Raw genomic sequence first — 14271 nt, 5'->3', positions numbered from 1 at the left:
AGTCCGCAGCCCCAGCGCGCCCTGCTCCTGCGCTTACCCGGTCAGACGAGCTGGCGGGCGGGTGCAGGGAGCGCCGGGGGCGACTCGGACCCTCCCCGCGGAGTGGGAGGCTGGGGCTCGGGTCGAGCTTCTGCAAGCGCCCAGCCAGGCTGCCAGCCGGGGCGGCGTGCGGTCCAGAGGCGCTGTGGGCCCTGCTCTGCAGTGAGCGAGCATGTTCAGTGAACCGCCTGGAGGAGAAACGCGATGCTCGGGGACCCACCCCCGCGCTCCCCCTCCCGCCCCCAAACTGCAGATTTTTTGAAGTTGTGCAGACTTGCAATCGTTTCTCAGGGCCAGCTGCTCCAAGCTGTGGAAGCCTAGGATTCCCTGATTCCCTGGGTTCCCGCCTCGCTTCCCGCCATCTGCCAGCCGCCCCCAGCCCCGCAGGACTGACCTTGGCCTCCCAAGAGCAGTCAGCGAGACCACACAGTTGAGCTCCAGACTGTGCACCCAGCACCCTGGATGAGAAGGGACAAAGGTCTTGTGGAAAAGAGGAAAGACACTGCCTGACCCCATCGGAGTGGTCGATGGTGTCTGAGGGCTTTTTGGTTGCTTTTATTTGATCAAAGCCCACGGGGGGGAGGGGGGGTTTAGAGGAATGCTATCAATACTTACCAGACCCGGCAGGTTTCTAAGAGGAGGTGGAACTTGACCTTAAAAGAAGATTTAACTCCAGGGTTAGCAAAGGAGACTAGGAAATACAAAGCAGTCTGCATCGCTTGGATTCACACTATTTTCCTGTAGCTCCTAGGAGTCCAAATGGAAACTCAGAAGAGAAGACACAGGATCCTCTGCCTCTATAATTACCTCCAATCTTTGCCCCCCACCACCAGTCCCAGTGTGCCCTCTCCGCTGTGGAAGAGGATTCAAAATATCCGTCTACAGTGCTCTTTGCAGGTGGCAGGAGAAGGGAATTTTCATGCACAGTTCTCACCTTAGCCTAAGATCTGTGAGTATTCAACAGACGCATTTACACTTCAGCAGCACCTGAGAAGACTTCTCCTAGATTTCTCCCAGAAGCCAGCTGCTCGGTCATTTTTAACCAAAGCCGGGCAGTGTTTCCTTGAGACTGAAATACGCAGAGCCTCTCACCGCTGCAGAGGGCAGTTACCCTGCAGGAGGGCAGACATGGGGAGGATGACACCTCTGACCTAGAGGGAAGGCATGAATTGCAGGAGACAGGAAGGACCCTCCACTGTGCATCTGTGAACACTGAAAGCGCTGGCCTCCATTCTGGGCAGATGAGGGATGGGGCTTGTGGGTGGAGAAGATAACACTAATCAGATGCCAGGGCAAACTGACCTTCTCGTCCTCACCAGGGCAGCCAGGTGAGCAGGCCCTGCACCTCAGATTTCTTCATCTTTATGAAAGGTTCCTCTCAAGTTTGGGGAGATAGCAGTCTGTAAACAGACTCTCATGCCTGAGGCTTCAAGGTCCCAGGTTCAATCCCCAGCACCGCTTTCACTGAGCAGTATTCTGGTGAAAGAAAGAAAGAGAAAAAAAATTTTTTTTTGTTTAAGTTTGTCCCTGCTATGGCACTTAAGGAAGCTTTGAACTATGGTCTAAGTATCTATCTATATGAATGAATGAAAAATGCAGCCCAAAGCAATGAAATCACACATTTGCAAAGCCTGGTTCCACCAAAAAGAGAGAGAGAGAGAGAGAGAGAGAGAGAGAGAAAACTCTCCTTTCAATTCTTGACCTTGTGAAGCAAACAAACAAAAAAAAAAAGGGCAACAAAAAAAGGAAAATAAATAAATAAATAAAATATTTTTTTAAAAGTCAGTCTGGCTGGGGGTATGGACCGACCAGTCAACGCCCATGTTCAGCAGGGAAGCAATTACAGAAGCCAGACCTTCTACCTTCTGCAACCCTCAACGACCCTGGGTCCATGCTCCCAGAGGGATAGAGAATGGGAAAGCTACCATGGGAGGGGGTGGGTTATGGGGATTGGGTGGTGGGAATTGTGTGGAGTTGTACCCCTCCTACCTTATGCTTTTGTTCACTAATCCTTTCTTAAATAAAAAAAATATATATAAAAAAAAAAGTCAGTCTGGGGAGTCAGGCTGTAGTGCAGCGGAGTAAGCACACGGAGTGTGAAGCACAAGGACAGGCATAAGGATCCCAGTTCAAGTCCCCGGCTCCCCACCTGCAAGGGAGTTGCTTCACGAATGGTGAAGCAGCTCTGCAGGTGTCTATCTTTCTCTCCCCCTCTCTGTCTTCCCCTCCTCTCTCCATTTCTCTCTGTCCTATGCAACAAAGACGATATCAATAATAACTATTAACAATTTTAAAAAATTAAAAATAAAGCAAAGAAAAAGTCAGACTGGATTAGCCAAAATGGCTAACATTTATCTGGTCGATGCCTTCATATACTAACATTTTTCTTTTCTCGTTACTTTATTATTTTATGTCATTTCATGGAAAGATTAATGATTTACAGTACAGTTATTGACACATAGGTACAATTTCTCATCTCCGCATGATAGGTGTCTGAAAAACAGTCTCACCCCAACTTGAATCCTGTCCCACCACCCTGCACCAGGACCCCAAAGGCTGCCACCTCCCCTCCCTTCTCAGAGTCCTTTGCTTTGGTGTGAATATGCCAAACTAGTTCAAGTTTTACTTTGTATTTCCCCTTTCTGTTCTTGTTTCCTAAATTCTGCCTATGAATGAGATCATCCCATACTCATCCTTCTTTCTCTGGCTTCTCTCACTTCACTTGGTTTCTTCAAGCTCCGTCCAAGATGAGATGAAGAAGGTGAATTGATCATTCTTGATAGCTGAGTAGTATTCCATTGTGTATATACACCACAACTTTCTTAGCCACTCCTCTGTTGTTGTACACCTAGGTTGCTTTCAAGTTGGGCTATTAGAAATTGTGTTTAGATCTCCTTGGATGAATGTGTTTCTTTCCTTAGGATATAGTCCCAGAAGAGGACTTGTCTGTTCATGGGGTAGGTCCATTTCTAATATTCTGAAAGTTCTCCAGACTGCTCTCCACAAGGGTTGGAGCAATATATTTTTTTCTTCATTCTTTATTGGGGGATTAATGGTTTACAGTCAACAGTAAAATATAGTAGTTTGTACATGTGTAACATTTCCCAGTTTTCAATATTTCCATTCAACTCCCCACTAGGTCCTCCTCTGCCATCATGTTCCATGGCCTGAACCCCCCCTGCACACAAACCCCAGAGTCTTTTACTTTGGTGCAATACACCAACTCCAGTCCAAGTTCTGCTTAGTGTTTTCCCTTTAGTTATTATTTTTCAACTTTTTTTGGTATTAGGAGATTTATTTATTATTTATTTTTAAAAAGAGACATTAACAAAACCATAGGATAGGAGGGGTACAACTCCACACAATTCCCACCACCAGAACTCTGTATCCCATCCCCTCCCCTGAGAGCTTTCCCATTCTTTATCCCTCTGGGAGCATGGACCCAAGGTCATTGTGGGATGCAGAAGGTGGAAGGTCTGGCTTCTGTAATTGCTTCCCTGCTGAACATGGGCGTTGACATGTTGATCCATACTCCCAGCCTGCCTCTCTCTTTCCCTAGTGGGGTGGGGCTCTGAGGAAGCGGAGCTCCAGGACACATTGGTGGGGTCATCTGTCCAGGGAAGTCTGGTCAGCATCATGCTGGCATTAGAACCTGGTGGCTGAAAAGAGAGTTAACATACAAAGCCAAACAAATTTTTGAACCATTTGATGGAATAGTGCAGATGAAGTGTTGGGGGGTACTCACTGCAGACTCTTGTGTACTTCTGCTTTCAGATATATATATTTTGGCCTAGTTTATGGATACATGTGAACATATGCCCTATCTCAGGGGACCTGGCCTATATCTAGGTTTTGGGACTTTGTGAGGAAGTGAACCTCCTGGAATAGAATTAGAGAATACTATGAAAAGAAAGGTCTCACCCGAGTAATGAAGCTGAAGGGTTGTCATTCCACACCTGAAAGGTTGTCATTCCACACCTGCAGTCTCTGGACACAGTCTGAAGTGAAGCATGCTGGGGTGGCACTCGTTGTGTTGATTAAGTTTTCAACTTCTATCTATGAGTGGTATCATTCCATATTCTTCCTTCTCTAACATGATTCCTTCAAGCAGTTGGAGCAACTTATGTTCCCTCCAGCAGGGTAGAAGTATTCCTTTACCCCTACAGCCTTTCCAGCACTTGTTGTTACTGTCCTCTCTGATGTGTGACGTTCCCAAAGGAGTGAAGTGCTATCTCACTGTTGTCTTTATTTGCATTTCTCTGATAATCAGCTACTTTGAGCATTTTCTTTTTATGTATGTTGGCCCTTTGGATCTCTTCTTTAGGGAATAGTCTGTCTACATTCTCTCCCCACTTTTGGATAGGGTCATTTTGTTGTTGTTGTTGTTGCTGAGTTTGATATTTTTGTATTTTGTCTGATGTATGCCATAAGAAGATCTCTCATCCCATAACGAGTCTTTCTATTTAAGGAACCCAGAATATTAAATAGAGAAAAGAGAATGTCTTCAAAAACTGGTGTTGGGAAAATTGGGTTGAAATATGCAGAAGAATGAAACTGAACCCCTACATTTTACCAGACACTAAAGTAAATTCTAGATGCCTGGGGGTCGGGCAGTAGCGCAGCGGGTTAAGCGCATGTGGCACAAAGCGCAAGAACCAGTAAGGATAGCACCGGTTCAACCCCCTGGCTCCCCACCTGCAGGAGAGTCACTTCACAGGTGGTGAAGCAAGTCTGCAGGTGTCTGTCTTTCTCTCCCCATCTCTGTCTTCCCCTCCTCTCTCCATTTCTGTCCTATCCAACAACAACATCAACAATAACAATAATAACCACAACAAGGCTACACCAAGGACAACAAAAGTGGGGAAAATGGCCTCCAGGAGTGTTGGTATGCTTCTAAATTCTGCTTATAAGACCTTCTGTTTTGATCATTGCATTAGGTTCGCTTGTATTACTTACGATGTGGTCTATTTACAGAATCACTGTTTTACCTGGGTCCCACCCTGCCTGCAGGGTGTTGGTTTAATCCCCACTGGTTCTATGTTCTGTTTGTGCTCTTTTTTTTGCTCTGCCCCCTCTCCTTGTCATTTCCTTTCCCTTGCCACTTCCGGTGAAGAGATGCATAAAAGGCAATATATCTGATTAATAAACGAGATACTGCTTCCCAGCTCAGCCATGAGTCCCTGGTCATCTCTCTACCGCCCATGAAGCTAGCCCAGCCCAGCAAATGGCACCCTGAACAGGGACTGGCACAGGAGCAGTGGATTCATGGTGCAGGCACTGAGCCCCAGCAATAATCTTGGAGGCAAAAGAAAAGAAAAAAATTCCAGATGCCTATCATGACCCTCCAACCAATCTGTGCAAGTCCCCAGGCCACCATATCCCCTCCCATCTCCCAGCGAAGTGCTCCTTTTACTGGAAATACATTTCTAAACCATCAAGGCCTTTGCTCAATAAACCTCTTTCCCCTTCCCTTGGGGCAGCCTAGACTTGAAAATACTACCTCCAGGGAAGACCCCTGCCTATCCTGGGACTGTTTCTCCTCCTCTCCTCCTCCAACACAACATTTTCAACAACTTAAGCTTCCCAATTCCCTTATATATATATATATATATATATAATTTTATAAAAAGGAAACACTGACAAAAACCATAGGATAAGAGGGGTAAAACTCCACACAATTCCCACCACCAGAACTCCATACCCCATCCCCTCTCCTGATAGCTTTCACTTGGGTCCAACCCCACCTTTTTTATCTTGAGGTAGTTTGGCTACTTTTTTTTTTTCTTTACAAGGTCATGAGTTTCAAGTCCTTATACAGCATATATGAGCAAAACTATCTGGTAGTTGTCTTTCAGAAAAATGCAAATCATTCAGTAACAGCTAGAAACTACAGCAATAACGGTCCTTGGATACAAAAAAAAATTGAAGAATAAAACTTGAACTTACCTATTCTCCCCAACCCCAGGCACACACACACACTTTTTTTTAATATTTATTTATTTTCCCTTTTGTTGCCCTTGTTTTTTATTTATTTATTTTATTTATTTATTCCGTTTGTTGCCCTTGTTGTTTTATTGTTGTAGTTATTATTGTTGTTGTCGTCGTTGTTGGATAGGACAGAGAGAAATGGAGAGAGGAGGGGAAGACAGAGAGGAGAGAAAGATAGACACCTGCAGACCTGCTTCACCGCCTGTGAAGCGACTCCCCTGCAGGTGGGGAGCCGGGGCTCGAACCGGGATCCTTATGCCGGTCCTTGTGCTTTGCGCCACCTGCGCTTAACCCGCTGCGCTACAGCCTGACTCCCACACATTTTTTTTAATGTAGAGTCAGGGAAGAAGAAGAAGAAGAAGAAGAAGAAGAAGAAGAAGAAGAAGGAGGAGGAGGAGGAGGAGGAGGAGGAGGAGGAGGAGGAGGAGGAGGAGGAGGAGGAGGAGGAGGAGGAGGAGGAGAAGGAGAAGGAGGAGGAGGAGGAGGAGGAGGAGGAGGAGAAGGAGAAGGAGAAGGAGAAGGAGAAGGAGAAGGAGAAGGAGAAGGAGAAGAGGAGGAGGAGGAAATTCTTACATACAGGATGCCACTCATCTATCTCATGGACCAACTTGTTGCTTTTCCCAATTTCTTAGCACCTGTCACAGTGGATTTTAGTTTTTTGTCTTCAATCCTTAAAGACTGGATTTTCAGCAACTTTAATAAGCTCTGCATGTTTATGAAGTCAATTGCTGGAGGCTGTCATAAACCTGACCATCTCCGTCTCCTCATGAGCACTGACATCCTTTATCTCAGTGCCCTATTCTATCAGGGAGCATATAAACCACCACACGAAGTCTTTTCTTAGATACCTACTTGCTTCAGATGAAATCTGATTGGCCAGAATGCTTTTCTTCCAGAATATTGCTACAATGACCACTCTTCTTTCACACATTTCTTTGTAGTCTTACTTTAAATCACCCTGTGATCATTTTTTTTTTCACATTGAAAGTACTTTAAGACATTGCAGTTTTACAGTCCAAATGTCCCCTGGCCAGCTCTCTGTTTCACTGTTTAAGTTTAGGCTAGATTTCTCCAAGGTTCTTGCCAACTCTAAAAGCTTTACAGCTCCACAGATCAAAGGACATGGTTTATGAATTATTAAAGAAGGAAAGTCCTGTGATCGAATATGACCTACATCTCTGGGCCCAAAGGAATGCTCCTTTCAGGCACTGGGAGGTGTTTCCCCATGATCCCCAAGTATTTCTCAAGGTGATTTCCATAGAAGCCTGTGTCATAGTTAGACAGCTTTGGACAAGTGCATACTGCCTCCCAATTGCCAATGCTCACATCACACTTCTTTTTTGTTTTGATTTAATTTTCTATTTATAAAAAGGAAACATTGACTAAACCATAGGATAAGAGGGGTACAACTCCACACAATTCCCACCACCAGAACTCTGTATCCCACCCCCTCCCCTGATAGCTTTCCTATTCTTTATCCCTCTGGGAGTATGGACCCAGGGTCATTGTGGGATGCAGAAGGTGGAAGGTCTGGTTTCTGTCATTGCTTCCCCACTGAACATGGGCGTTGACAGGTCGATCCATACTCCCAACCTGTCTCTCTCTTTGCCTGTGGGGAAGGGATCTTGGGAAGTGGGGCTCCAGGACACATTGGTGGGGTTGTCTGTCTGGGGAAGTCTGGTCGGAATCATGCTAGCATCTGGAACGTGGTGGCTGAAAAGAGAGTTAACATACAAAGCCAAACATATTGTTGACCAATCGTGGACCTAAAGGCTGGAATAGTGCAGATGAAGAGTTGAGGGGCCCTCCATTTTGTATATAGCTAGTAGGCATATTTTAGTTAAATTCCAAAGGGTCTCTGGCTACACTAGTATTTTTTTGTTGTTGTTGTTATTTGTTTGTTTTTTGCCTGAGTCTGAAATCTGATATGCAGGTGGATCCTAATTATTGTCTGGAGAGGTGATGTCATGGCTGGCCGAAGGACCAGAAAGCTGGATCAGGGAAGAGAGTAGCTTCCAAATATGGCAAAGGTGTATAAACATTGTTGACTGTAAACCCCACCGATTTACACATCACACTTCTTTAGTACAGATAGAATTCTGTCTGACCTGTCAAATCTTAAAAGTTCTCCAAGCGGGCTAGGGAGGTAGCATCATGTCTGTGCAACTATGTAAGCATGTCAGTAAATAAGTAAGCATATGTGTATGTGTGGATGTATGTATGCATCTGGGCTTCATGCATCCCTATCACGGCTAGGCCAGCTTTTTTTCTTTATTTAATATTGTATTATCTTTTAAATCTTTAATATTACTTAATTAATCCACTACTGGATAGTGACAGAGATAGATTGACAGAGAAGGGGGAAATAGAGAGGGAGAAAGACAGAGAGACACCTGCAGCCCTGCTTCACCACTCGCAAAGCTTTCCCCCTGTAGGTGGGGGACCAGGGACTTGAATCCGGGTCCTTACGCACTGTAATGTGTGCACTTAACCAGGTGCACCACCACCTGGCCCCCTAGAGAATCCCTTCTTTGCCAGTGAGGTAAGTAGGGGACCAAAAGAGACTCCTCTCTCAAAGAGGCATACAGCTAAAGAAAATGACATAAGTTGGCAGTGAGGATGTTTTGTAGAGATTAGAAATTGTACCTATATGTCAGTAACCATACTGTAAGCCATCACCCCCGCCTACAAAATTAAAAAGCTTCAAAGCATATAACGTGGGACATGCTCTCCTAGAAGCTCTTGCCAGAAAAGAGATACACAAGAGAACTTATCCTGAGGCTCTGAGGTCCCAGGTTCAATCCCCAGCACCTCTATAAGCCAGAGCTGAGTCGGGCTTTGGCTAAAAGAGAAGAGAGAACTCAGCCACAAACAAGATGGCAGTGGGATCTGTTGACTAAGGTGTCATCAGAAGCTGGGTGAGAAAGAACCAGTGTTTCTTCAGAGCTGTAGGAGAGACCTGCTCTGGGCTGGCTGACTCCAGGGTTTCCTGGACAAGGGAAGGAACACAGAAAAATGATTTCTCAGGAACCGAGTAGTAATGCACTTGGAATAATAGAGTACACAAGGATCTTGGTTCAAGCCCTAGATCCCCACCTGAAGGAAACTTCACAACCAGTGAAGCAATGCTGCAGGTGTCTTTGTTTTTTCCATCTCCCCTTTTATCTCAGTTTCTGTCTGTCTCAAATAAATAACGAAATAAAATATTTTTTAAAGAGTGTGTTCCTGGGAGCCGGGCTGTAGCGCAGCGGGTTAAGCGCAGGTGGCGCTAAGCGCAAGAACCAGCATGACAATCCTGGTTTGAGCCCCCGGCTCCCCACCTGTAGGGGAGTCGCTTCACAGGCGGTGAAGCAGGTCTGCAGGTGTCTGTCTTTCTCTCCCCCTCTCTGTCTTCTTCTCCTCCTCTCTCCATTTCTCTCTGTCCTATCCAACAACGACGACATCAACTACAACAACAACAAAAAAAAAGAAAAAAGACAACAAGGGCAACAAATGGAAGATAAATAAAAATTACAAAAAAAAAAAAAAGAGTGTGTTCCTTTAAAAAAAAGAAAGAAAGAAAAGAAAAGAAAAGAAAAGAAAGGAAAAGAAATGACTTCTCTTTTCCTCATAACAAGACAAGTTGCTAGGCTCATGGTAAATCACCTCATCTCTCTATGACTCAGTTTTCTTTTTTCTCTTTCCTTCCTTCCTTCCTTCCTTCCTTCCTTCATTTTATTTTTTTATTATCACTGGGGATCAGTGTCTGCACAGGGAATCCTTTGTTCCCAATGGCTATTTTATTTTTCTGTCTTTCCATAGAAAGATAGAGAGAAATTGAAAGGAAAGGAAGAGATAGGGGCGGGGCGGGTTGTAGTGCACCTGGTTGAATGCCCATGTTACAAGTGCACAAAGACCCAGATTCAAGCCCCCAGTCCCCACCTGCAGGGTGAATGCTTTGCAAGTGGTGAAGCACTGTTGCAAATGTCTCTCTGTCTCTCCCTCTCTACCATCCCCTTTCCTCTCAACTTCTGGCTGTCTCTAACCAGTAAACAAAATAAAGATAATAAAATGTTTAATTAAAAAAGAAGAAAGGAAGAAATAGAAAAGGAAAGACAAGGAGAATGTGGATACTTCCACCCTGAAGGTTGAGAGACTGCCCCAATATTACTGTTATTATTATTATTAACCAGAGCACTGCTCAGCTCTGGCTTATGGCGGTGTGGGGGATTGAACTTGGCACTTGAGAGCCTCAGGCATGAAGGTCACTTTGCATAACTATTATGCTCTACCCCCACCCTGCCCCAGTGTTTTTATCTACATCTTGGAAATTATGACTCTCTTCAAAAATGTGTAACCAGGTGACCAGGTAGTGGTGCACCCAGTTGAGTGCACACGTCATCACACTCAAGAACCTGGGTTCAAGCCCTCAGTCCCCGCCTGCAGGAGGAAGCTTCAGGTGAGGTGAAGTAGGGTTATAAGGCTCTCTCTCTCTCTCTCTCTCTCTCTCTCTCCCCATCTCTTCATCTCTCTTCCTCTCTCTCTCTTCCTCTCTATCTCCACCTTCCTTCTTAGTTTTTGTCTGACTTTATCCATGAGAGTAGGGATCGACCTGCCAATGCCCATGTTCAGTGGAGAAGCAATTACAGAAGCCAGACCTTCCATCTTCTGCACCCCATAATAATCCTGTGTCCATGCTCCCAGAGGGATAAAGAATAGGAAAACTATCGGGAGTCGGCCGGTAGCACAGCGGGTTAAGCGCACGTGGCACAAAGCGCAAGGACCAGCGTAAGGATCCCGGTTCCAGCCCCCGGCTCCCCACCTGCAGAGGAGTCACTTCACAGGCGGTGAAGCAGATCTGCAGGTGTCTGTCTTTCTCTCCCCTCTCTGTCTTCCCCTCCTCTCTCCATTTCTCTCTGTCCTATCTAACAAGGACAACATCAATAACAACAATAATTACAACAACAATAAAAAACAACAAGGGCAATAAAATGGAAAGTAAATAAATAATTTAAAAAAGAAAAAAAAGAATAGGGAAGTTATCAAGGGAGAGGATTGGATATGGAGCTCTGAGGGTGGGCATTGTGTGAAATACCCCCCTCTTATCCTGTAGTCTTGTCAATATTTCCATTTCATAAATAAATAATACATAAATAAAATATAAAAAACTGTATAACCTGAGTAAGTCCCTCTGCACTAGGAATTATTTAGGGGTCGCCTCTGGAACTCAGAAAAGCTTCTACACCATACTGCTTTTACAACAGTGTCCAAGGATCCTTATCCAAACATCCTCATGCCCTGTTTCCCAGCCCCCAGCTCTCCTCACTAAGGAGAGAGAGGTGCTAGGAGCTGTGGCCCCCTGGTGTCCATCTCACCCACCTTCAGGTCTCCCTGGGGCATCATATGTCTTCCCTTCTCTGCCTGCTTTGGAGAACCATGCTTACCTTCCAGTACTTTGGACAGTCACAACAGCAATGATGGCCACACGATTCAAGACCCAAGGAGAGGGCTACGACCCAGCGTCACCTGACTCGGGCTCCAGCACTCACAGCACAGTGCGATGGAGATACAGAGGTGCTGGCAGTGTGCCCAGGCTCCACCACTTACCACCTTGAACAAGGGACTCAGCTGACGTTCATGGGCTCCTTCTATCAATATTTGAAGAACTGTTGTGTGCCAAATGCACTAACCAAAGCCAAGATGTTGCCACTATCAGATACAGGAAATAACAATGCTGACCAAAACTTTTGCCTTGACATTTGGTGTCTCATCAAATCCAATGAAGTGTGCTTGATAAAGGCTGGAGAGATTGCATGCTGGTTTTACAAAAGACTTTCATGCCTGAGGCTCTGAGATCTCAGGCTCAGTCCCCAGAATCACCATAAGCCAGAGTTGAGCTGTTGGTCATTACGCCAGGTCACCTGCATTGCTTGACGCTGTGGTCTATTTACACAATGATTGTTTTGCCTGATACCCGCCCTGCCTGCAGGGTATTGGTTTAATACCCACTAGTTAGATGGAAGCTTGCTACCTTCGCGCTCCCTCCACCCCCTCTCCTAGTCATTTCCTTTTCAGACCTGCTATTTCAGTTTCAAAAGAGATAAAGGTGTTGTCTCTGATCAATAAAGGCATTGCATTGCATTCCTGCTCAGCCACGAGTTCCTGGTTCCTCTCCAGCTTCGCTGAGTAAGCAGCAGCCCAGGTTGGCTCCGGTGGAGTTCTCTCCAACCCAGAGAGCACGTGCCCGGGAAGAAACACCCCCTCACGCTAGCCCAGCATCTCTTTCTGTCTCTCCGTGTGAATCTTTCTCTGTACCTCTCTCATTAAATAAATAGATAAAATATTTTGAAAAAGGGGTGAATTATCTTTCACTTTACTCCCCAGTGTTAAAACCCAGCCTCCTAAGTCCCCAGCTGAATAGTGATGGTCATCAGGAAAAATCTCACAAAGCAGGGGCAGGGCACAGCAGGTTAAGCGCACATGGCGTGAAGCGCATGGACTGGTGTAAGGATCCCTGTTTGAATCCCCGGCTACCCCATGGAGGAAAATTCCACACTGAACCTCTATTGGGACTGGCCTCCCACAGTTCAGTGCTCAGATCACACCATCATTCCTCACTGAGGATGACATATCTGCTAGGCCATCAGTCACTTGTGTGGTGATGGGTCTTTCATGGGTATAACCCCAGATCTCTGGGGCTATCACCCAACTCAGAGTCCTTCTGCCCTACATCCGGGAGACTTCACAGACTCTCAGCCCTCTCCCCTCCACTGGGTGGGGTCGAGACATCTGCAAGTTATGCATAGGCCCATGTGCTCAGTCAAAAGCTCTCTCTGCTTAATTATTTACTTATTTAATTCATTAATATTAATATTTGTTTATAAAATGGAAACACTGACAAGATCATAGGCTAAGAGGGGGTACAATTCCACACAATTTCCACCACCAGAACTCTGATCCCATCCCCTCCCCTGGTAGCTTTCTTATTCTTTAACCTACTAGCTATTTCCAAAACAGAGACCCCCAAATCTTCATCTGTAATTTCTTTTTTTTTCAGCCAGAGCCCTGTTCAGCTCTGGTTTATGGTGAGACAGGGAATTGAGCCTGGGACCTGGGAGCCTCAGGCACGAATATTTCTTTGCAGAACCATTATGGTCTCTCCCTCACCCACCATTTTTCTGCAGTTGAAATGCCAGACTGAGAATGGATTTCTCTGGTGTCCTTAGCTCTCTGCTCCTTCGTAACTGGGCTTTCCAGTTTCTTTCTCTTCCTAAAATCTCACCCACCAATCTAAAATCTAAAATCAGATATAAATGACAAAGATCCTCTCACCATCTCTTGGCTTTTCCCATCAACTCTGGGCAGCAAACTCTGATTCTTGGTCCACACTTTCCCATATGCTGTTTGTGCCAGAAACTGTGTTCTTGAGCTTCTGTAACCAATCGCTTTCTCTGATAGTCATTTCTCTGGACTCCAGGACCCTATTTTGCAAATCAAAGAGGAAAAGTTGACATTTCTGTCTCTTTAACTTCCTATTTCTGTCTCTTTAACTTCCTATTTCTGTCTCTTTAACTTCCTATAGAAATCCTAATCCTGGAAGTCGGGCGGTAGTGCAGCGGGATAAGTGCAGGTGGCACAAAGCACAAGGACCGGCATAAGGATCCCGGTTCGAGCCCCAGCTCCCCACCTGCAGGGGAGTCGCTTCACAGGAAGTGAAGCAGCTCTGCAGGTGTCTTTCTCTCCCCTCTCTGTCTTCCCCTCCTCTCTCCATTTCTCTCTGTCCTATCCAACAACAACAACAATAATAACTATAACAATAAAACAACAAAGGCAACAAAAGGGAATAAATAAATAAATAAATATAAAAAAGAAAGTCTTTTAAAAAAACAATAAAAAATAATAAATTAAATTAAAAAGAAATCCTAATCCTAGACTCTGAGGGGGGAAGATTGTGTATGAGACAGATGTGCAAGGAGAAGCAGTGTGACACAGATCCCGAAATACCATCTCACGAAATATCTACCACAGGGAGTTGGGCTGTAGCGCAGCGGGTTAAGCGCAGGTGGCACAAAGCGCAAAGACTGGCATACGGATCCCGGTTCGAGCCCCTGGCTCCCCACCTGCAGGGGAGTCACTTCACAAGTGGTGAAGCAGGTCTGCAGGTGTCTATCTTTCTCTCCCCCTCTCTGTCTTCCCTCTCCTCTCTCCATTTCTCTCTGTCCTATCCAATAACAATGACAACAATAGTAACTACAACAATAAAAC

The 14271-nt window shown here is 45.4% G+C and overlaps 1 protein-coding gene across 1 annotated transcript in view; it reads right to left on the bottom strand.

Moving 5' to 3' along the window:
• The window catches only part of KCNS3 (potassium voltage-gated channel modifier subfamily S member 3), a 267088-nt gene extending 266888 nt beyond the window's left edge, over positions 1-200 (bottom strand). The window contains exon 1 of the mRNA XM_060186591.1: positions 38-200. The gene's annotated coding sequence lies outside the window, so the exon portion shown is untranslated. The remainder of the gene's footprint in view (positions 1-37) is intronic.
• Between the last annotated feature and the right edge of the window lie 14071 nt (positions 201-14271).

This window comes from Erinaceus europaeus, chromosome 3 (assembly GCF_950295315.1).
Source record: "Erinaceus europaeus chromosome 3, mEriEur2.1, whole genome shotgun sequence".
Taxonomy (NCBI): Eukaryota; Metazoa; Chordata; class Mammalia; order Eulipotyphla; family Erinaceidae; genus Erinaceus; species Erinaceus europaeus.
The sequence above is the reverse complement of the archived record's forward strand: the minus strand, read 5'-3'. Positions and strand labels throughout refer to the sequence as shown.